The sequence below is a fragment of the Petaurus breviceps genome, unplaced genomic scaffold (genome assembly GCF_028583685.1).
Source record: "Petaurus breviceps papuanus isolate PSGF00001 unplaced genomic scaffold, PetGlider_PUasm1.0 41, whole genome shotgun sequence".
In the NCBI taxonomy this organism is placed as follows: domain Eukaryota; kingdom Metazoa; phylum Chordata; class Mammalia; order Diprotodontia; family Petauridae; genus Petaurus; species Petaurus breviceps.
The window spans coordinates 2,953,146-2,979,652 of record NW_027186320.1 but is presented as its reverse complement, the minus strand read 5'-3'; the positions used below and the strand labels follow the sequence as shown (position 1 = coordinate 2,979,652).

Below are 26,507 nucleotides of genomic sequence, written 5' to 3'. Positions count from 1 at the left end.
CCTTCCTTCCTTCCTTCCTTCCTTCCTTCCTTCCTTCCTTCCTTCCTCCTTTTCCCTTTATTTTGCTTCCCATTCTTTCCCTTCCTTTTTCTTCTCTTCACTGAGCCTCTGTTAATTTGTTGTCTGTTTCTGTTTCTCTTACCCTCTCTTACTACATACCCAGATAGGAGATGCATTATCTTATTCCAAAGGAAATTCAACTATTCCTCTCCAAAATTAATTATAACTAATGAGGAGAGAGAATAAGAATAAATAAAATCATATACAAAATAATGCCAGGTAGTCTTTTGGGGGAAGAAGAAAAAGAGAACACTAGGATCTGAGAGGGATATGGAATGGCTCTAAGTTAAAGCAGCTTTTATAATAATAACAGTTGGTATAAAATATTCCTTCTTTCAAGAGTCTGTGTCATACTCTTTGCATGAGTAAATGGGAAAGTAGGCTCTGGTATGAAGAGTAAAAATGGAGAACTCATAGTTCCTGGTCACTGTAAGTCCTTTTCTGCCATTCATAAGGTCCTCAGAAAGTTCCAAATAGCCATGGTGAATTTATATCTTTTTAATCTTGTTTCAGGATGATGGGGATATAGCTGCCAGGTGATATTAGCTCATCTGCCCAAAAGCTAATTGAAATATAAAAACTTTTTAAAATTTATTTGGTCTTCTTCCCATCAAAGTGGCATGGGAATGAGAGATGATTCTAAAAAAAAAACAGCAGAGTAGGTCAGAAAATTTCAAGCTTCCAAGATCTTACCACACAAAAGAGATGAAATAGTGCCTCAGGGCAAAAACAGAGCACTAAAAATAAATTAGATTGGGCATGGAACAGGGGTCCTCCTAGGACAATCAGAGAAGATCTGAAGAAAAATCCCAGAATGAAGGTTGGTCCCTGTGAAGAGTAAACACCACCAAGCTAGGTCATAGATTCACTTAAACATGAGGCAAACCCTAGGAGTAGGTAATTTAGGTGGTTACCTCAGCCCCAGTCTGAGGAACTTTTACCCCCAGAATGTGAGGTGAGTTGGCCCTCTGAACTGAGGAAGATAGAGGGAAACTCTGCTGACAAGAATACAAGACCCTTCTTTGCTATAGAGATACAGTGTGGATGAGAAGGAACCAGAACAACCTTAGTGGGTGCAGACATATTGTGGCAGAGATGCTTCTAGCTGTGGGCATATACAGGAGGCTGGAGGTCTCAGTTTATGTTCAAGATCAGAGAGAAGAATTGGAGGAGGATATGGGGTCAGAGGCAACACTTCCCATACCCCAGGACTAGAAGTGATTGCAAAAACTAAACTATTACAATTTTTTTTTAAATGCAGATGCAAAGGAGAAAGAATCCAATCACAGGAAATGTCTGTGGAAATGGAGAAGACAGGGTTTCATCTTCAGAGTGGGATATTAAAGGATAGAAACATTTTTCTACCAGAAAGAGTAGTGTTACATGGTCATCTGTCAAAAAAAGAATTTTTAAAATTATTTTCAAAAGGACATTAAGAATCAAATGAGATGTAGACATCTCTCTCCAGAGAAAGAACTAGAAAGATTAGATTAGACCTGAGTATGTTATGACTTTAAAAAGTAAAACTGTTTAGAAATAGCTAAAAAGAGTAGTTAACTTGAACAAATGTGGTATGAGAGAAAGAATCAACACAGAGGAATTAGATGGGGGAGGAAGGCTGGCAGCGCAAGTAGCAGGTAGAAGTAAAGTAGAAGAGTTAGGAATGATAGAAAATAAAATAAATGCATAAATATAATATCAAAGATCAGAAGTAGAATTTGTTAGACAAAGTATGTTTGAATCCAGATTGAGACAAACTACAGCATCTTTTTCTTTTTCTTGATTGGTTTTGTTTCTTCTTTCCCATCTTTCATTCCATCTGATACAATGCTTTATAACCTGACTAATGTCTAATGGGAAATTGTTTATAGGTCCTATACTTGATTGTACGCTGCCATGGAGGGGGGAAGGAGAGGTAGGGGGAGAAAAGTTGAAATTCAAGGAATTGTGGAACTGAATATTGTAAACTAAAAGTAAACAAATTAATAATTACCAAAAAATTAAATTATTAACCTAGTGTCTTTGAACTTTTAAAAAATATTTTGAATACATAAAAAAATATATATGCCACAACTTAATTATCTCTGGGCTAAGGTATTTTGATATTTTATTTTGTTTTATTTATTGAGCAAGACATTTTATTATTCAGCAAAGGGAAAAATGAGATAAAATGGTTTCACAAAAACCCTTATATTAATATTATGTTAAATAATTTTAAAATTAAAAGTTATCATTTTCCTTTAATATATCGATTGATCAATTTATTTATTAACTGTATGTAATTTCAAAAAAAAACTCTAGACCCATAAATTCCTCCTACCAATGTAGAGTAGAACATGGCTTATAATTTATAGATTCAGTTGCTTGGCTCATGATGTGGTGTGATGGTAATGGGGATTTGTAGACCTTCCTTGCCCTTAATAGGCCAAATGTAATCATATGGAGCCCATGGGGAGAGGAGCTTGTTTTAAAGGGTAGAACAGGAAGGATGAAGCAGGAAAGAGCCTGAGAAAGAGTCAGAAGTGGTGGGAGCATGCAGCATGGAGGCTGAGCAGCTAGTGTGAGTGAGGGGCATTCTTGCTTAAAGAGCCTGTTTTGTTTTAAAGACCTGATAGAGGGAAGGCTTTGTGTATGCTGCATTGGTTACTTGTACCAAATACATGGTTACTATTATGAATTTGTCTTTCTGGTTTTGGAATTCAGCTTTCTGTTGTTTGTATAACTGTTGTGGTCCTGTCCTCCTTGTGGAGACTCAGTTACATTTTGTGATTCACAACAACACCAGTATATTTATAGACACCAAGGGCCCTGTGAATATCACATTGGTGTTATATGTGGTTAAGTGAATTGTTTGCCATTATAAAGCAATTACATGTGAAAGATATTACTTGAACACAGGTCTTTTTGAATCAAAGGGTAGTCTACACTAATCTGCTTTTACTCTAGACCTTATTGAGTTTTTGTCTTTCTAATAAAGAGAGATCTTTTCTCCCCAGATTAATTGCTATCTAACTCTGACATTTGAATCTTGTAATCATCAAGTTAATTTTAAACTAGTTTTATCTAATGTATTTTAACTTATTATTTTCAGTTCCATGTTTTATCTACCACTATGATAGTCATTCTTTCTCTGTTTCATCCAAACATACATTTTGTGATATAATCAATTTTGTTTATCATATAATAAAGACATTTATTCATGTGTGTGTGTGTATATGTGTGTATGTTTGTGTATAATATATATACGAAATAATAGAGCCAAACACAGATTTCTAAAATATCAGAACTCTAGGAGACTCTTTCAAACTGAAATTGAGCTGCTCTCTTGACCTAGACATTTGATCTTATCTGAATCTATCTAATTGTTTCATCCTATACTCTGCATCTCCATGTTTAAAAAGAATCCATGAAAGATTTTATCAAACTATTTTTATAAAAATTTCTTTGAACTACTAGTTTTGTAACCCTGACAGAGTGACTCAAAATTTGTCATTTGAAATAATTTCTTATTAACAAATGTATATTTCCTTCCATTTAGATAATGGCAAATGCTAATGCAGGGCAAGCTTTTTTTTTTTTTTTTGCTGTACTATTCACAAGATCCATCCTGTTGCTTTAACAAATTAACCTAATCTCAAATAGCTTTGGAATATATTGCTAGAGTATTTTCAACTTATCATCTATTTTGAAAATGAAACCTTACCCTCCATATCTAGAACTTTCCACTTCTTCACCTCTCCTTCTTGCTTTCTTTGACTTCATTCAAGTCTCCGTCCATATTTGATCTTTTGTGGGAGACTTTGTTGGTTGCCCTACTGCTAGTTCCTTTGCCCCTGAGTTTACTTTTCACCTACACTCCTGTGTATACCTAATTACATACATTACATACATCATACATAAATAAACATATACTTACTATATATATATATATATTCCATACATACAGAATGTAAGCTCCTTAAGCATATGACTATTTGGATTTTCTTTTTTTTTCTATATTAGTAAAGATACTCAAAAATAATTCTCACTTAACTAATGGTTTCTGGTGAAGTGATTGAATTCAGAAATTAGGACTGTAGCAATGGACTGTCATTTCACAATATTTATACTCAGGAAATAATTCATTTCCATAACATTTGCAGTTTGAGAAATAGAAGAATAAAGAATTCAAGTGGGTTTAAGATGTTTTTTTTTTAATTTTTGCTCTTCTGTAATTTCACATATAATAACTTGATTTCTAAATTTATAAGCCCAAATTGCTTGGCCTAAAATTCCCAAGTGAACATTATCTAAATCATCTTCTTGAGGAAAATTCTCCTATGTATCCTTGAACTTTTAGGAAAAAATACCGAAAAGGCTAGGTTTTTTTTTTCTTTTCAAATATAAAAGGATTAAGACTTCAAGTGAGTGCAAGGACCTCTGAGGTGCCTAGCTAGCAACATTTGACAAAAGACCTAAGTTATTTTTAAAAGTAGAAGGTTTTCATAATTCTCTAGTAGGTATTAAGAAAATGAAATATACTTACACTTCTTAGTGTGAAATGAGCTCTCGAGTCAGGTCTGGAAGTTAAATGAATCCCTGAGGGTCACACACCTAGTAAGTGTCTGTGATTGTATTTAAACTACTTGGAGAATGGGTAGAACAAATTACTTGCTTAAGAAAATACTGTATGTCCAGAATAGTATGTTCAGGATTTATATTTTAAGGGGACTTCTGGAGGTATAGGAGATATAGTTGGAAATAGTAGGTTAAGAGTATTTTCAATTTTTCCATCAGATTCCATTATTCTTCTAGAATATATAAGCATGTTAAATTAAAACCCAAGTAAACAATTGAAACAAGGAGATAATTAAGCTACCCTTTAAAAAATCAACAAAATGGAAAATAAAAAAATAACAGAAAAAAAGATGACATTTAAGCTACAGCAAATGATAAATATTTAAGCAATTGACTAAGTGCTCCCAAGATAATGAATTGTCAGTCATGGAAACCTGAGCAAAAGAAAATTCAGATGCATCCACTTTCTTAACAATCTTCTGGGTTGTTTGAAATCCTCTATTTAGAAAAGTTTAGGGGTGCCTAGGTGGTGCAGTGAAAGAGCACGACCCCTGAAGTCAGGAGGACCTGAGTTCAAATTTGGCCTCAGGTACAACACAAAAATCTAGCCTTGTGACCTTGGGCAAGTCACTTAACCACAATTGCCCTACTTTCTTCCCTCCAATAAAAAAAATCAAATAAATAAATAAATAAAAATGAAAATAGAAAAGCTTAGAATTAACCTGGTAACATGATATGGTCATTAAGATTTTCTACTGCACATTTTGATAAGCAGTATTCAACTTATTCATTTTAATTTTTGGTAATATGAAGAAACAAAGAAACACTTTATCTGTTCCAGGGTTTCAAGGATTTCATTTTAATATCCAAATATAATACAATGTATAAACATTTAAAAATGAATGCATTCAAATAGTAATGGAAAACTTTGTTGCATCTCTAGTACAGGCCCTCATCACCTCACCCCTATATTGTTACAATATCCTGCCAGGGTTTCCTCTCTCCTGACTCCAATCCATTCTTCATTCAACTAAAAAAAAATTTCCTAAAATGTATGTCACTCCTCTCCTCAATTAAATCCAGTGGCTCCCTTTTGCTTCCAGGAGCAAATGCAAAATGCTATGCTGGCATTCAAAGCCCTTCATAACCTAGAAAACACCTATCATTCCAGTATTCTTACACCTAACTCCCCAACACATTCCATTTACATTGACCAGGTTTTTCTATGAGCAAGGCATTGCATCTGTAAGCCCCCTGCATTTTCTCTAGCTGTATCCCATGTCTGGAATTCTCGCCCTCCTCAGTTCAAACTACTAATCTCCCTTGGTTTCCTTTAGGTCACAAATAAATTCCCACCTTTTACAAAAAGCCTTCTCTAACCCTTCTTAATTCTAGTACTTTGTGAGGGCCATGTGAGCATCTGCTGTACCTTGATTTTCCTTGGATGTTTTGCTTTTGTTATAGAATAAATAGAGTGATCACTACACTGAGTAATCAGAAACATAAAAATAGATGTTCACAGTAGCAGTTCTTCTGGAAAGCTTCTGTGCATGGCATTACAATTCCTTACAATGTCTCATGAAATTTAATATTCAAATTGATTTTAATTGACTATAACAAGATAGTAGTCACATAAATCTAAAATAATTTCACAGTTTAAAAAGTGCAAAGAAAAATGGGATTGCATTTTGTGTCAAGATAAGCATAAACTGTAGCTGATGCCAAAAGGGAAGAGAAAAAGCATTGCTTTCATTCATTGTTAATTGATAATCCTTAAGTAGTATCATTATATTTGAGACTAAGTCTATATTATGATATTTTTTAACACTCTGCTGAATAACAGAAGCTGTGGAAGAAGAATGTGGGTATGTACCTTCACCCATGTGGTATATTCACACAGAAGCTATGAAAACTGGTGAGATACATTCAGAAGAGTAACAAAGGTACTCAAAACCAAATAAATATATACTAGTTATGTTATCCTGACAAAGTCACTAATTTAGATTCCTTATTTTAAAAAAACAAGCATAATCATAGAAACAACATAAAAGAGTTCTTATGAAGACAACAGTATTTATAAAAGATTTTGCATGCCTTAGAACACAATAGAAGTGTTATTTCCTAATATGATTAAGATTAGTATGAGAGCTATACAATGAGTAGTAAGATATGATGAAATTCAAAAAATCTGGAAAAGTTATCAAATTATATACCTATTAAAAAGAAAATTCATAAATAGGCTATAAAAGTGTGGAGAGCAAATTAAGTGGAAAAGGTGTAAGGATTGAGTGTATTTAATTACAAGTAAGACACACCAAACTTTGAAAAGTTGGCCCAAGATGTATGTCAGGTTATCAAAAATAAACTTATAACCATGCAAACAAATAATTATCACAAGAAAGAAAAGACATAGAAACTTAAATTGTTAAGCAAACAGAGAAAAAATATATATCAGTTTAAGTATTAAAAATATTTGTACAGGAGAGAGAAAGCAGGACAAATACACAAGCATACAAAACAGTGACACTTTACCATAAGAATGATGTCAAAATATTTTATTATCATGGTGTATGTTTTGCAAAACAGGTTTCTTTTTTAAAAATTTATTTTATAACTTTTGACATTCATTCCACAAATGTTGAGATAAAATTTTTCTCCACAACAATCCACTAAACTCCACACAAAGATGGCAAGCATAATGGATATCTCTACCCCCATTCTGCCTTCTGTATATCTCCCTACCATTGCTCCTTACTTTCTTCTGGAGCAAGATGGATTTCTATATGCCATTGCCTGTACATATTATTTGCCAGTTGAATATAAAAAAGTTTTTAACATTTAGTTTTTAATTAAATTTTGTTTACTTTTAGTTTACATCATTCATGTCCACAAGATTTTGATCTCCCCTTCTTTCCCCTACCCACCCTCCCCAAAAGAGAGATCCCATAGTATACAACCTCCTCAATCTGCTTTCTCCCATATCCTCCCCCAACCCCCTCCAACTTTCCAATGGGGCAAGATGGATCTCCATACCCCAGTGCCTGTGTATATTATTTCCAAGTTGCATGTAAAATAATCATTATATATTTGATTTTAAAATTTGGAATTCCAGATTATATCACTTCCTCCCTCATCACTCACCCTTACTGGGAAGATAAGCAATGCAATATAGGCTGCACATGTGTAGCTATGCAAAACATTTCTGTAGAAGATATATTGTGAAAGACTGACTGTATTTCCCTCTGTACTATCCCACCCCCACTTGCTCTATTCTCTACTTTTACCCTGTACCCTGTCAAAAGTGGGTGTTTCTAACTACCCTCTCCTCCAACCTGCCCTCCTCTCCATCATCCACTCCTCCTCACCTTTCCCCCTACTCTCCTGAAGGGTGAGATACCCTATTTAGTGTATATGTCATTCCCTCCCTAAGTCAAATTCAGTGAGAGTAATGTTGAACTTTTTAGACCTTTTTTCGGGTGACCCTTTTGCCTTCCTGTCCTTCCCCTCCATTGTAACAGTTTTCCCTTGCCTCTTCTATATGAGATGATTTACCCTATTCTGTCTCTCCTCATCTCCTCTCATTATATTACTCTCTCACCATGCAATTTCACTTTTTAAGTAAAAAACCTTCCTATTCAATTGATCCTGTGACCTCTGTCTATGTATACCTGTACACATATATAAACACACTCACATATGTATTCATATGCCCATATACCCTCCTCTATAGACATATATGTATGCATACACACACATTTATATTCCCTTCAACTATTCTCATACTGAGAAAAGTTTCAAAAGTTTCACTTACTATTTTTACATGTAGGAATGGAAATAGTTCAACTGTTAAATTCTTTTATTTCTTTGCCCTATTTACCTCCTCATCTTTCTCTTGTTTCTTGTATCTGAATGTCAAATTTTCTATTCAACTCTGTTTTTTTCATCAAGAATGCTTGAAAGTCCTCTATTGCACTGAATGACCATATTTTCCCTTGAAATATGATATTCAGTTTTGCTGGGTAGGTGATTCTTGGTTTTAATCTCAGCTCCTTTGATCACCATAATATCATATTACAAGCCTTTCAATCTCCCAATGTAGGAACTGCCAGATCCTGTGTTATCCTGATTGTCTTTCCACAATATTCATATTGTTTCTTCTTGGCTGCTTGTAATATTTTCTCCTTGATCTAAGTACTTGGCAACCCGGCTATAATATTCCTAAGAGTTATCTTTTTGGGATCTTTATAAGGAGGTGATTGGCAGATTCTTTAAACCTCCATTTTTCCCTCTGGTTCTAAAACTTCAGAGCAATTTTCCTTGAGAATTTCTTGAAGGATGATTTTTAGGTAGTTTTTTTGATCATGGCTTTCAGGTATTCCAGTAATTTTAAAATTATCTCTCCTGGATTTATTTTCCAGGTCAGTGCTTTTGCCAATGAGAAATTTCACATTGCCTTCTATTTTTTTCATTTGTTTGGATCTGTTTAATAGTAGCTTGATTTCTGCTAAAGTCATTAGCTTCCATTTGCTCCAATATAATTCTGATGGGATTATTATTGTCAGTGAGCTTTTGAAATTCTTTTTCCATCTGGCAAACTTGCCTTTTTAAGGCATTCTTCTCCTCATTGCCTTTTTGAGCCTCTTTTGCCTTTTGATTTAGTCTATTTTTTAAGGTGTTATTTTCTTTAGTCAGATTGTTGACTCTCTTTTCATGATTTTCTTGCATCATTCTCATTTCTCTTCCCATTTTTTTCTTCTACTTCTCTTACTTGGTTTTCAAAATCCTTCTTAAGCTCCTCTATGGCTTGTAACAAGTTCCTATTTTTCTTGAAAGCTTTTAGTACAGCAGTTCTGACTTTGTTGTATTCCTCCTGTTCTATGCTTTGATCCTTTTTCTCCCCAAAAGAGGAATCTAAGATTTGACAGCTGTGCTTGCTTTGCTTCCTTTACTTGCTCATGGTGCCACTTAATTACTTGAGTTTTGAGCTTTTTGCCACAGTGGAACTCTGCTTCCAGAGAGGAGAGCTTTGTTCCAATTTGCTGGGGTTTTTGCAGTTGTTGGAGTTATTAGTTGGGTACCCTCTCTGAAGCCTCCAGGGTTTCAGCTCCTGGTCTCACACTGCAGGAGCTCCACCCAGGACAGCAATCCAGATCCACGCAGGTTAAAGCAAGAGCTATTACCCTCTGAATGGTACTTGGTCACCCTACAATTTGCAGGTGAGGGTCTCTGAAGCAGTCACATGGTGGCTACACCTCAGCTGCTTCTCCCTCAATCATCAGAGGCAGGATCCCACCCCTGCACCCCCTGTTGCCAAAGTTCACACTAATGTTTTTCTTTGGATTTGACATTTATGGGTTGATGATTCTGGAAAGTTCCACAGCTGCTGGTGAACCACTCTCCCAAAGTCCCTTCAGACATGGCTGGTTGGGGCACCCTGACACTAAAACCAAGGGTTCATGCACAATGGGACTCTGCTCCAGCACACTGAGATGAACCTTTTCTTTCCATCTGTCAGGCTGCCTTCAGTGGGAGGTTTGTTTCTCTCTGTCACTTTGTGGGTTTTGCAGCTCAAAAATTTCTTTAGAGTCATATTTTATAGGTATTTGGAGTGGTTATAAGAGAGTCCTTCCTCTAATCTACCATCTTGGCTCTGCCCCCTCCCCCTTAACATTTGTTTTTAAAGCTTTGAGTTTCAGATTCTCTCCCTTCTTTCCTCCTCACCCATGCCCACTGGGAAGACAAACAATCAAAAATAGGCTATACATGTGTAATTATGCAAAACATTTCCATAGTAGTCATTTTGTGTAAGACTAACTATAATTCCCTCCATCTTATCCTACTCTCCATTTATTCTATTTTCTCCTTTGACCCTGTCTTTTTTCAAAAGTGTTTGCTTCTAACTATCCTCCTCCCCAATCTGCCCTCCCTTCCATCATCCCCTCTCTTATGACCTTCACCCCTACTTTCCTGTAGGGTAAGATACCCAGTTGAGTGTGTATATTATTTCCTCCTTACCCAAATCCAATGAGAGTAAGGTTGACTCATTCCCTTCTCTCTCTTGGTCTTCCCCTTCATTGTCACAGCTTTCTTTTTCCCCTTTTATGTGAGATAATTTACCCTATTTTATCTCTCCCTTTCTCCTCCTGATATATTCATCCCACCTCTTAGTTTTATTCATTATATTTCATTCCTTTATATTCACCTCTGTTATAGAATGTAAATTTTTTAAGATCTTCCCTGCCCCTAGGTTCAGTGCCCCTGGAAATTTTGGTGGGAGTCTTGTTTTTCAGGAGATACTTTGTGATTGGGTAGTGGGTCAAGAGTGTTGTTACATTCTCTGAGCCAGGAGAAGGCTATATATACCCTGTTGTGAGACTTTATTTTGGGGATAACTTTGAGAAGTGTTGTGTGATTTGACCCAATGAGACTCTGGGCAGCTGTTGAGAGCCCTCCGGCATTGAAAACCCAGATATAGATGCTTCCCTCTTGGGTAACTGACTAGGTATGAATGTGATGTCCAAGACAGTTGGAAGCCTGTCTACTTGATATGTTTTTCTGTTTTCTTGTAACTTCTGTCTGTATACTTTGAAGTTTGGGGTGCTGACTTTTTTTCACATAAGGAGGTAAATGATATATTTGATTGATTAAAGCAAGATTGTTAAACCATTTTGAGTTGCTTTCCTTTAGAAAAGCATATCTAAGAATCTGTGTTGGCAGCCACCCTAGGGATGCTGGAGTATGTGCTGCTACAAACTCATCCTTTGCACTCTGTCCATGCATACATGTACACACCTATACAAACACACACATACATATGTACATACATACACCCACCTAAACATGCCCGTATATGTATATGTGAACATATCTGTGTATACATATATGTATATATACATATACACACATATTCCCTTCAGTTATTCTCATACTGCTGAAAATCTCATGTGTTATAAACATCATTGTTCTATTTAACAATGTAAATAGTTTAACTTTAGTAAGTTCCTTATGCTTTCTCTTTCCTATATACCTTTTCATGCTTTTGTTGTTTCTTGTAGCTGACAATAAAATTTTCTGTTTATTTCTATTCTTTTCATCAAGAAGGCTTAAAAGTCCACTATTTCACTGAATGTCCATATTTTTACCACAAATATTGTACTCAGTTTTACTGTGTAGGTAATTCTTGGTTTTAATCCTAGCTCCTTTGACCTCTGGAATATCAAATGCCTAGACTTTCTATCTCTTAATGTAGAAGCTGCTAGATCTTCTGTTATCCTGATTGTGTTTCCACAATACTGTGATTGTTACCTCCTGACTTCTTGAAATATGCTTTCCTTGACTTGGGAACTCTCAAATATGATTATAATATTCCTAGGAAGTTTCTTTTTGGCATGTTTTTCAAGAAGTAATCAATGAATCCTTTCAATTTCTATTTCCCCCTGTGGTTCTATAATATCAGGGAAGTTTTCCTTGATAATTTCTGTAGAGATGATGTCTAGGCCCTTTTTTATCATAAATTTTGGGTTATCCAATAATTTTTAATTTATCACTCCTGGATCTATTTTCCAGGTCAGTAGTTTTCCCCATCAGATATTTCACATTGACTTCTATTTTTTTTTTTCATTCATGTGGATCTCATTTAATGTATATTGATTTCCCATAAAGCCATTAGCTTTCTTCAATTTTGAAGGAATTATTTTCTTCAGTGAATTTTTGAAAAAGCTTTTCCATCTGGCCAATTCTTTTCTTCTTTGACTTTCTGTAACTCTTTTGCCATTTGAGTTCGTCTATTTTTAAGGTGTTATTTTCTTCATCATTTTTTGGATCTCTTTCAGCATGCTTTTGACTCACTTTTCATGATTTCCTTGCATCATTCCAATTTATCTTCCCAATTTTTCCTCTACTTCTCTTACTTGATTTTCAAAATTCTTCTGGAGCTCCTCCATGGCCTGCAATCAGTTTATATTTTTCTTGGAGGTTTTTGATACAGGAGTTTTGACTTTGCTGTCTTCTTCTACTTCTATGTTTGGTTGTCTTTGTCATCAAAAAAACAATTCTATAATTTGGCTTTGCTTCTTCTGTTTGCTCATCTTGCCAGTCAGTTACTTGACTTTTGTGCTATTTGCCACAGTAGAACTCTGCTTCCAGAGTGTAAAATGCTATTTCCCAAATATCTGGGGTTTTGCCACAGTTACTCTCAGAGCTTCTTCTAGGTACCTGCCTCAGAACTATGAGGAGGATTCCCTCTCCACAGATTCAAAAAGCCCAGCCATGCTAGGGCTTCTCACCATAGCACCACCACCAAAAACTGTGACCCATATCCAAGCTGGGCAAAGCAAGAGAATCCTGCCTCAGAACCTGCAAAGTGATTCTAAAAATTGTTACCCATTTTTAAGCCATTTCATCCCCCCACAATTTCTGGCAAGGAGCTCCAGAAGCAGGGACTTTAGAAGCAGTTATAGGCAGCAGCCATTTTCCCTGCCCCAAGGCAGGGGCTGGACCATGCTCTTCTCTCACCCAGTTGCAACAGAGTTCCCCCAATGACCTTTTCCTTTTCTTTTTGGCATTTATGGGGTGAGAAGGCTGGAAACTACAAAAAATGCCAGTGATTCACTCTTCTGAACTCTGCTCTAGTTGGTCTGTGCTGCAGATCTGGGACAGCAAAGCCCACATGGGATTGTGCTCTCCCCCAAACCCCAGTTGATAGACACTTCCTGTCAGCTTGCCAGGCTGCCTTCAGTGGGAGATTTGCTTCTCTTTGTCACTATGTCGATTCTGTAGCTCTAACATTTTGTTTAGAGATATATTTTTACAGGTATTAGAGGTGGTTGGAGTGGCAGGCCACACAGTTTCTTGCTTTTACTCTGCAATCTAACACAGGTTCTTTTTTAAAGAAGCAAAAAAAAAAGTTTTTCAAAGTTATTTTAGAAGCATAGATTAAATCAAAGAATGGAGGTAATAACTATTCTGGTCTAATGGGATGGTCTTAATTGGCATCAGAAAAAAAAGACCACTTAATATCTTTTTTTTCTTTATTTTTGTGCTAAAATACTGATATGTCATTTGTTTTTAATGAGTGAAAATAATAGAGGGTGAAAACAACAAAATTAAAATAAATATAAAGTTCCACAAGAGTGATGAAATAGAATAAGAAAATCTAGTTCATTGCAGTAAGGTTATATTTTCAGATTCAAATGGAAAAACCGCTTTTCCCAAATGTCTTCATGCAATTTTAAACTAAAGACTGCATTGGTTTTTGGAACACCCACTTTGTCCAGATTACTAAAAGAACTGCCATCTGAGATTGGCAATTGTTCATAGTTATCTGTGATGGAAAGAGTGAGATAGAGGGAGATGAAGAGGGAGAGACACTTTATGATTGGGGGAGAATAAAAACTTTACCAATGTTCAAAATGAGATTTAAGTATGTTGTCAGTCAATGGTTTTCTATACTTGGCAAAATTTATATAAGGTACTATTAAGTAGCAAATTGTTGATCATTGAGAAATAAAATCCAGGAACATTAAAATTCTATCATAAGTTTATAAAGAGTAGATAATAAGTGACTACACTTATTTATTTATTTTTTTAAATCAAACCTTGTGAAACTGGCATATCAGAAGATTTCTATACATATATTCATACTTGGATGTCAGCAAGGCATTTTGCATAGTCTCTTAAAAATGCTTCTCTATAAAAAGGAGTGCTATGGATTATATGATAATATAGTGAAGTGTATTATTAACAGAATGAATGAGTAGTGATTTCATGAAGTGATGGAAAAACTTTATTCTTGATAGACATCAATGTTAGGGTGCACAGGTGTCTGTCCTTGGTTCTTTGTTTTGTATTATTTAATATCTCTTCCTCTCTCTGTATCTCTGTCTCTGTCTCTCTGTCTCTGTCTGTCTCCCTCTCATTCTTTCTTTCATTCTCTCTCATCTCTCTCTTTCTCTTTATCTACATGTACATATACAGATAGATCTAAATATAGAGGCAATCAGAAAAATAGATATAACTCTGTACATCTATGTATAAGTCAATTATGGAATAAAATATAACTTATATACATCAATTACAGCAAAAATATCAAATGTGTGATTACTAGATTTGAAAATCAAGATTAGAGAATAGTACATGAGAAAAAAAGGCAATTTAATTGGAAAAATTAAAGCAAATATTTTCAAGGTTCAATCTTGGTCAACAGTATTATAAGGTAGACAAATTGACAATTAACAAAAGCTTGTGCTGTACAAATATATTCATAATTTCTAGAAATAAGTATCTAGTAATTCTCATATATTGGTCCTTTTAAAGCTATATCTGGAGAATTGTTTTCAGTTCTAGTTTTCACATAATAAGGCATACATTGATGAAGCAAAATCTTTTTCAGAGACTAGTGTTCAGGATGGTGAGAAAACTTGAGACTCTCCTAAAAGTTTCATGGGAAAAAAAGAGAAATATCTACCCTAACAGAATACTCAATTTTATTGGAACTTATGTTATTGAAATTTAATTGTGATACTAAATTGTGGTGTGTTACAAATAGAAAACAAAAAATAACAGATATATCTAAAACTATATGGCCAAAATAAAGTGTGTGTGTGTGTGTGTGTGTGTGTGTGTGTGTGTGTGTGTGTGTGTAAATTGTAAGTGTTATGGGATTTAAGGATCTTCCATGACCCATTGGACTTGCTGACGTAGCAGAAAGGGGTGGGGCAAGAGGAAGCATAAGCCAAGCTAGAGTTCCTGTGGTGGCTAGCAGTGGTGGCGACGGCAGCAGCAGCAGCACAGGCAGAGGCAGCGGAAGCGTGAACCCTTTTTAAGTCAGCCAGAATTTCTGCTAAGAAGTCCTGCTGAGGACTGCCAGGGGCAGAACTGCTGGGAGCATGCTTCCTGGACGCCGAGTGGTTGCTGTGAGTGGGGAGAGGAGGAACTTTGCCTAAGGTAGCCTGTTCTGTTTTAAAGGCTTGAGAATGGGGGTGCTTTCTACTTTATCTACCTGTGCCAATTTCATAACTACTCTGATGGCTTTGACTTTCTGGTTTTGGGACGTGGTCACTTGGTGTTTTAATAAATGTTCTCTCTTTATCCCCCATATAGAAATCCTGATATATTTTGTGATTAACAACTACATCAGCATATCTATAATTGCCATAGGCATTGTGAATATTGCATTGCTGATACATATACACATATATATATACACATATATATACATATATATATATATATATATAAACTTGAATTTTTTTGGAAAATATATGTGTAATGAGGTCTTTGTAGTATGTCCAGGTTGTCTAATATGGAAGAATCCCCTAAGGAATCTTGCTTGAGCTTTCTCAAGTTGGCTAAGATACAGACATTCTATGTCATGGGTAGGTATAAACTCCTTTGATTGGCTGCATTTCTGGAAAAGACTGAGTCATTAAACCTGCCCAGATTGAGGCAATCATTCTCTTTACAACTTACTCTTTCTGGCTTTCTAAATGTACCTTCTTCTTCATCCACAGTGTGAAGAACATTGATTATTAACAATGTGGGTACCATGAACTAAACCAGAAAGGATTTTCCTTCCTCTGTTTCCTTTTTTTTAATACTTTGATTAAAGTCTCAGGGATATGAAGCACCTTGCCCATGGTTACATAATTAGAAAGTATGAGACACAGGGTATATTCATTTCTTTCTGATTCTAAGTCAAGTACTAAACACAAAGTGACATTCTTTCTCTACAGTAAATGTGAAACTAACTTCACTAAGTAGCTACACACAACTAAAAAAAATCAAATATATTTACATATCTTAATCATTTTCCTCCAAATAAATTATTTAGGTGAATAATTATTATTTTAGACACTTACAAAGAAGTTAATAGGTTCCTATTTAACTTTACCCCAGAAAAAATTTCTCATTAAAAGATAAGTTTTGCCAATTTAAAACAATGTAAATATATATTAATATTCTCTTCCTAAAGAAAGATAGCTATTTAAGTGCTAACCCAATAAAGTTCTTTATTTCTGAATGGGACATTGTTAGGGTAGAGAAAAAGTATGCCCAAGGTTAAACTAATTTTTATTATATGACAGAGAGAGGATTCTGATTTGTTTTACAAGAATAATAGTAGATGATTACGGTTTGTATTGGCTGTAAATGAGATGAAATTAAAAACCTTGAAATTCATCTGTACTGTGACAGCCATTTTGATATCTACAATAAGGAAAATAGTAACTCTAAGAATGCACAGTTAAAAATAAAACATGGAGTGCACAAGGTACCTGCCAACATATTCAGGGGAAATATTCCCTCTGTAGGAGTCAAGAATGATTACTACTTAGTTTTACTAAAAATAAATGGTCATGGTAGGAAATGAAGAAAGGGGAAAATAAGAAAATCTATGGACATTAATATTCAAATGAATGAAGTACTTCAAAAGGTATTTAAGGGTGCACTGAGTGACTAGGAACAAATATTTCTTAGAGGATGTTTTGTTTTTTGACTTTTTTGTATCATCTCACAATTTACTAATTTAATCAATACCACTGAAATGTACCTCAGGCTTAGATAATAGTTGTATTGTTAGAATACATCAAGAGGAAGTCTCTCTCTCTCTCTCTCTCTCTCTCTCTCTCTCTTCTGTCAGAAAATGACATATCAGTATATCAGTAGATTGAGCACTGAATTAAACAAACTAGAGAACAGGAAAAGTCAACACATATTTAGTTCGGCTTATCAGAGATATATCTACCTCTAAGTCTTGAAAAATACATTTTCCTTATTAGGTGAGTTTATCAATACACTGGTACTGTAATAACCACTGTCACACTGACTCAGATCAGATACTACAACCTGACAAAAGATTTAGTTATTTTTTCTCTACTCCTTTGTTATACTGTTCTTATCTTAAACACTCACTCCTACTGTAATTCCCTCCACCTAAATCTTATCATCTCTAAATTCTTTACTATCTACTAAATATTAAATTTAGGACAAGAAAACTATAATATTGAACACATCAGAAGAGTTCATGTACTCAAATTTACTTTTATTTTCCAGAGAATGGAGGTCAATAGATACATTTAATCCATACATGTTCATAGTGTTATTGTAGAAATAGCAGCTATTATCTCAAAGTTATTATTAGAACCTGTCAATGAAAACCAACTTTAATAACTTTATGAAAACTTTTTTGTTCCAGTAGACTTGGAAAGGACATACAGTTATTGTGAAAATAGTAGACAATTAATTGTTTTTACAGAGAAAAAAATACAACAAAATTATTCACCATCTATTGTGTCTAAAGATTTTACTGATAAATGATCCCTCATTCCAGTATTTTGATCTCAAGTTTAAAGGATGGCAAGTAGTCTATGTCTCTTTTCACCACAATATTCTCTCCCATTCTAGCTAGGCCTATAGTGACTTTCACCTGGGCAACTTCATGAGATTTTTAGCATCCTTCTTGCTGGCAGCTAGTCCAAGCTTTGTTGTACACCTCATATACAGGTTACTGGTTGGGCATGCAATCAGGTCATATACCAGTGTCTCCTCCTAAAAGAGTCTGGAATGTTCTGAGATAATCTCCTTATTCCTCCAGGCAGCTAAGAACATGCTGACAGCTTGCAGGTTGCCAATCTAATTCACAGATGTGCATGGGTGAGACAGGCACAAAAAATGTGGGAGGAGGGAGATGAAGTGGAGAAAGAAAGAGAAAGAGATGGAAGGGAAAGGGCTGGGGCTTGAAAGACCATGCATTAGAAAACTTGTTAAACTTTTCAGATCATATACAGTGTAAAGTAAATCAATATTTTTACAGTGTTATTAATGATAGTTATTTAAATTCTTATTTAGATCAAAGGGATATGTTGCATTAGAAATTATATTTTCTCAAAAGATAATTATTTATACACACCTATTAATGTGAATTATTTCACACCTATTAATTTGAAATATTTTAGCCAATATTTTTGATAAAGCATACCAAACATTTTTTTAAAAGAAGCTTTTCTTTTACTTTAAAAATAAGAGATACTTGATACTTGGCACAAAACATTTGTTCTTGTTGGGTTGTGTCTGACTTTTGTGAGCCCATTTGGGGATTTCTTGGCAAAGATACTGAATTGGTTTTCCATTTCCTTTTCCAGACTATTTTACAGATGAGGAAACTGAGGCAAACAGGGTGAAATATTCCAATTTCAATTGAATTGTGTGGGAAGGTGAAGATAAAAGTCACCCTAACTAAGAAAGGGGCATCACACAAATAAGTTAAAGTTTTCTAACTGCAAAGCTTAATTATTTGAGTTGTGCCTTCCGTGGTCTGCTTGTCTGTTTAAATTTCATTTAAGACTGCAACACTTGATAATGGGCTCACATAATTAGAGATGGAAGTGGCCTGGGAGAACATTTAGTCTTATAGAAGAAATATAGAGGTGAGAAGCTGCCATTTTGCCCATATCATCAGCTCCTTGGGAGGTGGCTGGTATAATGGAGAGAGCTCTGTCTATCTATGAACTGGCTTCAAATCCTACCTCTGATGATCCTACCTGTGTTACAAGTCACCTAATGTTCCAGAGACTCAGTTTCCTCATCTTTCAAATGAGAATGGCAGAGGTAGCCTCCAAAGTCCTTCCCAGCTCTAATTCTACAATCCTTTTGGGAGACCTAATGAAAAGTTATTTTTGTGCATCATGGTATGGAAAGTATAAAGGTAAATTAAAAACAGTTGTATGAAGTAGAAATGCAAAAAAATTTTAAAACAGATTTTCAGAGGCGACCAGGTGGTGCAGTGGGTAACAGTGCCAGCCCCAGTGGCAGGAGACCTGGGATCGGTTCCAGCATCAGATACTTGGCACCCACACAAAAATAACTGGCCATGTAACCTTCAGCAAGTTACTTTACCCCTATTGCTTAAAAAAAAACTACTTAGATTTTTTCTCAAAAATAAAGAAGGATAATGATAGTAATCCTATATGCATAATCACTCTGTAGTCATTCTATTTTTATAAAAGCCCCCAAGATTTAGCACTGGAAAGCATTTTAAAGTCAGTTCAGTCTAATGTACTCATTTCTTTTTATGTTTGTGGACAACTAGAGCTTCAAACTGAATACTTTGGATGCTGTTTATGGCTGCCAATGCACACTAAGGAAGCATTTTTCAAATGTCAAAGAGAGATTCAAATATGATGGAAGAAAAATCATTTTCTTGTCAGTTAGAATTCCATCCATCAGTTTCTTCACAACTTCATCTGTCTTCAAAACAGGCCATAACCTGTTGCTTGGTTTCTTGGTGAAGCCAGTATTCACAAAAACAGGACAGAAACAAGAGGTCTCAATTCCATTTTTTTCCCCAGGGAAGTAAGTTTTGATGTTAGGGCTCTGTGAAATTCAACAACAGCAAATTTAATGGAACAATAAGGGATAAGATAAGGAATCACTCCATGACCACAGATCGATGCCACAGTGATGATGTGACCATGAATTCTCTGCATTATGGAAGGCAGGAGGGCTTTAATAATCCAGAAGTGACCAAGAATGTTGACTTCAAATGTTGTGGTAATTTCGTTATTTCTGTTGCTCAGAAGATCTGCTGGACAAATTGCTATAGTGTTGTTCACCATGATGGTCACATCACCAAATTCATTCTTTACCTTGTCTATAATGGTATAAATTTCCTCTTTTTTTTTTGCTGCAGTCAAGAACAAAAGCATAAGTTGTGGCCCCTATTTTTCTGCATTCAGCAAGTGTTTCTTCAACACCATTATGCCAGATCCTGACAAATGAATTAGACTCAAGTTTTCTCTCAGTCAAAGAAAAGCAAAGTTTATTAAATATGTGCCATATTGGGTAGACTCTAAAGGAGCCTTGGTATCGGTGATGTTTCTACTGGACAAGTGTGCCAGAATTAGGTAATACAGAGTGAGTCTGCAATAGATCATTCTCCTGCCCACACCAACCATTTTTAAAGCTTAAACAATTTAATATTTTTCTCAAAATTTCAAACATCAATTACATATTTTTAGTACCCATATCAGTTATTTTCAATTAATTAGATGATCCTTAATACTTACTGATTTCTGTGTTTCAAAAGGGATATTAGTTTCTTTCTTTGAAAGTTTAGAAAAAAATGTGCTGCTAAAAAAAAAGACAACCAACCTTGGTCAATATGAGGTATAGAGACAGATACTGATGCAGTAAATTAATACACTGCTACTTTAGATTCTAGGATATAGGATTTTACAGTATAAGCTGAGCAGATGTGATACTTGCACGTATATAAATTGTCTGACTTTTCTGTTTTCAGTATGAAGTCTGTTTAAGCACACAATTTCATGGTTGGCCAGTTATCATCCTTGGCTGAATGTATTTTCAATGATGGAGTAAAAAAAAAAATCATTGGTTTGCTAGTTGATGCTCTGAGGTTATAATTCCAGGTGGAAATAACACATTCCTGGAGGAACCTATAGTTCTATTCCTATATACTTCCTTAAGGATAGAGTTAAAATAATAATAGATCACAAATATTTCCATTGGGATTTGAAATTATATGTACAATTATTAAATATTAAATAAGAATTTAAAAAGAAATCAAGAGGTATAGATGGATATGTAATGTGCTTTTCTATACTCAGAAACAAAGTATTTTGATATATTTATATCATAGAAAATATGTATGCATATATGTATACAGTATATTTGTACATGTATATACATATGTGTATATGTAAATAATTGCATATATTTGATTATAAAACAGCAATTTTGAAAATTTTTCTTAATCTTTAAAAATTACTTGTAGTTTTCCTTTAATTTCACTCATGATCACAAATCATGAATATGTGTAGAGTGAATTACAGATTATTTTAAATAATTCTACTCCAAAGGCATTTAAAAATATTGTTAATTAAGAAAAATAGATGAATCAGACATGATTTTGCTCACTCCCCCCCCATATCATGGCAAATGTAGAAATTTTATTGAAAATACAATTTAAAAATTCTTACTTTTCAATTAACAATGAACCCATCATTTCTTTAGAAGCCAAGGATATGGTTGATATCTCTTGTGAACTTCTTTCTGTATCTGGTGGATTTGGGGTGTTCAGTGACTTAGTCATTTTCTCTGTATGTATGCACAGACTCACAGATAACATCAGGGATTATTCTCAGATAGAGGCACATGAAGATAGAAAAAATCAATACCTTAATTGTTCTGAAATCATATCCAATTGTTTGTGATTCCAATTGGTATATTATGGACAGAGATACTAGAGTAGTTGAACATTTCTTTCTCCAGCTTTCTCCAACAAATTTTAGAGATAAGTACCTGAGGCAAACTGGGTTAAGTGACTTGCCAAGGGTAACAAATGTAGTAAAGGGCTGAGGTCAGATTTGAACTCAGGAAGAATATATGACCTAAGAGAACCATAAACAGGCAAAGAGGAAAGAAAAAAAAACATGTTATTCAATAAGATTAAACTGTTTACATCTCTGCATGGGAAGATGATAATTGTATCTCTTGAGACCTGTATCTTTACTAGGGCAATGAGAAGGATTACACATAGATAAAAAATATGGATATAACTTGGCTTTAATGTGATGATATAAAAAAACCTTAAAGGGTGGGAAAAAAGGTTACTAATGAGAGAAGATGAAAAGGGAGGCAGAACAGAGTAAATTGTATCATATGAACAGGAACAAGATACCTATTACAGTAAAGGGAAAGAAGGAATGGGCATAAGCAGTTGTCGAACATTGCCATCATCAGATTTAACTCAAAGAGGGAATAATATACATATTTGGCTATAGAAATATATCTTACCTTACAGGAAAGTAGGAAGTGAAAGTGGAAAGAAAATGATGAAGGATGGGATTGATTGAAGGGAGGTATGTGGGTTACAGGGACCTCAAAAATCCCCTACCCAGAAAAATTAAGTCAGAGGTATCTTGAGAAAGGAAGAGGGAGTTTATTCTGTTCTCCCAATAAGAGGGCATCCCTTCCACCACTATGAACCAGCAGAATGAGGTGTATTACAAAAGACAGAACAAGAATTTATACCCTAACAATGTCAAACCCCCTACCCACCCACCCCCATCCCCCACTTTCCCTCCTCCAATTGACTGGAAGTTGGGCTTTCAGTCTTGGCACAGAATCTAACTCGGTGGTGGATAACAAAGAAGTCCACCACTATCTTCTATTGTCTGGGAGGCAGTACATGGAGGCAAGATATTCTTCATGTCCTTATTTGGTAGATGCTAAAGCAAGGGAGGGGAAAAAAGGTCACAAGCATGGGTGGAGGTGAAAAGAAGCCTAATGCTAATAAGGGTGTGGCATACAAGGATGAAGGTTTAAAACTCCTGAAAGAGCCTATTGCTGATAAAAAACAAGGGTGGAGGATGAAAGACACTTGAAGGGCATCTAATACTGATGTGGCAGTATTACTACTTTACAGAGCAGGGGAAGGAGGAAACCAAAATTCCTGCTTGTTCCCAAAAAACTTATGGGCTGAGAAGTTTTCATCTTTCTCATTCAGAGAGGAAGAAGGGAAGCAAAGGAGGGGCTGATTGAAGGGAAGACAAACTAAAGGAGGTGGTTGTCAGAAAACACTGATGAGAAAAACATGAGAGAAAAGTATAAACAGCTGATGGAATACTAATAAAGCTGTCCCAGTCCCAATATTCTAACCTCTTCTTGGGCCCTGTTGAACAGAAGGCATGTCCTTATTTAACCACACAGTCTGACTTTAACCACACCACAGGCCCCCAGACTCAATCATAGTCCTCACTGAAAAGCAGACCTACTGCCCCTAACTAGCCACTAGCCCCACCCCCTAGTCAATATCCTAACTTCCTTATATATGCCTCACTGCCTCACAAGAATAGTAGGTGAATCCATGAAGTCATATTTCTCAGAGAAACAGCAAGCATGTCCATAAACTCATACCTCATTAGTACTTCAGACATGTCCACGTGAAGGGATCCCAGTCACTGCCTGTAGTGGCTACTGTCCACAGACCTATTTCTGAGATAAATATATTCTCTTTATCATGAGGATAATTCACTATGACTAAGTGGGATTTATACCAGGAAAACAGGGTAGGTTCAATATTAGGAAAACTGCCAATATAATTGACCATATCAAAAACAAATAGTGAAATACATATGATTATCTCAGTAGATGCAGAAAAGGTTTTGACAAAATGCACCATTCCTATTACAAACAATAGAGAAAAGAGGAATAAATGGAGTTTTCTGTAAAATGATAAGCAATATCAATCTAAAAACTTCAGGCATCATTATATGTAATGGAGATATGCTAGAAGCATTCTCACCAAGATCAGGGGTAAAATAAAAAAAAAAAAACAGATGCCCATTATAACCAATGTTAGTCAATATTATGCTAGAAATTATAGTTTTAGCAATAATAGAAGAAAAAGAAATTCAAGGAATTAGAATAAGCAAGGAGAAAACAAAACTATCACCCTTGAAGATGAAATGGTATATTTAGGGAATCCTGGAGAATCAACAAAGACCTGCTTAACAAATTTGAACACTATATATTAAAGCCACATAAATCATCAGCATTTCTATATGTTAACAATAAAGCCCAGCAGCAAGGAAGAGAAAGAGAAATTCCATTAAAAAGAAATTCTAGAGAGGATTCTGGGAAGATGGTGGATTAGGTCAGAAAATTCCAAGATATTGTGATAAGAGTTAAAGTAGCACCTTAGGGCAAACAAAGTGTGGGTGGAGAAAAATAAGAACAGAGGCATAACCAGGGTCTTCTGGGGACAATTTGAGAAGATCAGAAAAAATATCCCAGGAAGATGTGTGGTCGCTGTGAAGAGTAAGTACCTCGAGGCTAGGTTCCATTTTAACAGCAAGTGACTGGCTAGCCTCTTAAAAAACAATAAGCAATTCCTGGGGTTAGTTGGTTGGAGAGGCTGCCTGTGCCACAGCCAGTCCAACTCTTACCCCCAGGATAATGAGGGGAGTTGGGTGTCTAAGCCTAGGAAGAGAGAACGAACTTCTACTGACAAGGAAAGACAGACCCAGCTGTGCTGTGAAGAGCAGAGGAGGGAGAAAGAGCAGGCAATAATCAATCAGTATATGTTCCGTATGTGCAGAAGAAGGGCAGAAAGCTCCTGGATGTGGGAACTTTCAGGAAGTTAGAAGTTTGGCTCTGGGTTAAGGCTTGAGGAAAGAACTGAAGATCTGGGACAAGAGGTACCCTTTCTCATACCCCAGGGCCAGAAATGATTACAAATAATTAAGCATAATATGCATAGGCAAAGGAGAAAGAATCTAATCATAGTAAACTATTATGGGAGTAGAGATGACTGGGGTTCATTTTCAGAGGAAGGTACTGAAGTAAAGAAAAGAGTAAGGTCAAATGAATAACTACCCAAAAAGAATCCATAAAAGATATTTAAAAAGACTTCAAAAATCAAATGATAGAGATGGAGGAAAAACTAGAAAAGAAAATAAGAATAATAAAAGAAAAACAAGTAAGGTACCAAAGGATAATTACCCAATTAGAAAAGGAGATCTATAATAATAAGGAAGAAAATTACACCTTCAAAATTAGAATTGGGCAAAGTGAAGACAGTGAAATTTTTAAGAAATAAAGAAATGATTAAACAAAACAAAAATTATGAAATAATAGAAGAGAAAGTGAAACATCTTTTAAGAAAAACAACAGATTTGGAAAAGAGATCATGAAGGGAAAATATAAACATAATTGAACTAACTGAAAGTTATCAAAAAAATAATCCTGCTATAATAATATAAGAAATTGTCAAAGAAAATTGTCCTGAAGCACTAGAAAAAGGGGAGAAAGTAGAAATAGGAAAAAAAAATCCATCAATCACCACTTAAAAGAAATCCTATGAGGAAACCTTCTAAGAATATCATAGTCAAATTCCAAAAGCCCCAACTCAAGGAAAATGAACATTTAAAAGAATTAAGATGAAAACAATTTAAATATTATGGTGCCACAATTAGAGTTACACAAGACCTAGCAGTAGAAAAATTAAGGGACTGCAAGCATTAGAACACACCATATTGAAGAACAAAAGGACTGGGGCTCTGGCCAAAAATATCATACCCTGCAAAGTTAAATATTATGCTGAATGAAACCAAAAATAATATGGATATTTGATAAACTCTCTGATTTTCAAGATTTTGTTCAAAAAATTCTTAACTTAATAGAAGATTTAACATATAAGAACAAAAGGAAATATAACACACATAACAAGGACTGATTGTAAGTAATCTGTAAGGACAGACTGATGACCTTTAATATATGTGAAATGCAAAACATATTTCTAAGATTCTTATCAATAATTGGCTAGTGTATGAGAAATATTGGCATAAACCTGAATATGATATGAATTTAAAAAGTAAAATCATTTAGGAACAACTAAAGAGAGTAAGTGATTAAGGTGCAAAAGGAATAATTGAAACAGAAGAATTAGATAAGGGCGGAGGGCTGGTTATTCTGGTAATCTGCTTTCATCAGAAATGGGTTTAAAAGGAAATGATACATATATATTTAGAAGAGTATAAAAGTCCTCTAAATTCAGAAGAAATAAAATATTAAGGGCATAGGGAGAGGGGAGAGGACAAGGGAGGGATCTTTAGGGGGGAGGATGAAGGAACAGGTGAAATAAGGGTGTAGAAAGGTGTTTAGATTTATGGGAATTGGAGGTTAGGGGAGGGGTAGTAGGCAAGTTATAAGATGGCAAAGTAGTGGGTAGAAGTAAAGTAGAAAAGGTAGGATGGGTAGGAAACAAGTGATATAATTATACATAAAAAAAGCAAATATCTGGAGAAGAATTGGTTTGAGAAAGTATGTGTCTATATGTGTGTCTGTGTGTGTGTGTGTATATATATATATAT

General features: G+C 35.1%; 1 pseudogene; it reads right to left on the bottom strand.

The window, feature by feature from the left end:
- Nucleotides 1-19,672: 19,672 nt before the first annotated feature.
- On the bottom strand, nt 19,673-23,570 carry LOC138171089 (17-beta-hydroxysteroid dehydrogenase 13 pseudogene; annotated as a pseudogene).
- Between the last annotated feature and the right edge of the window lie 2,937 nt (nt 23,571-26,507).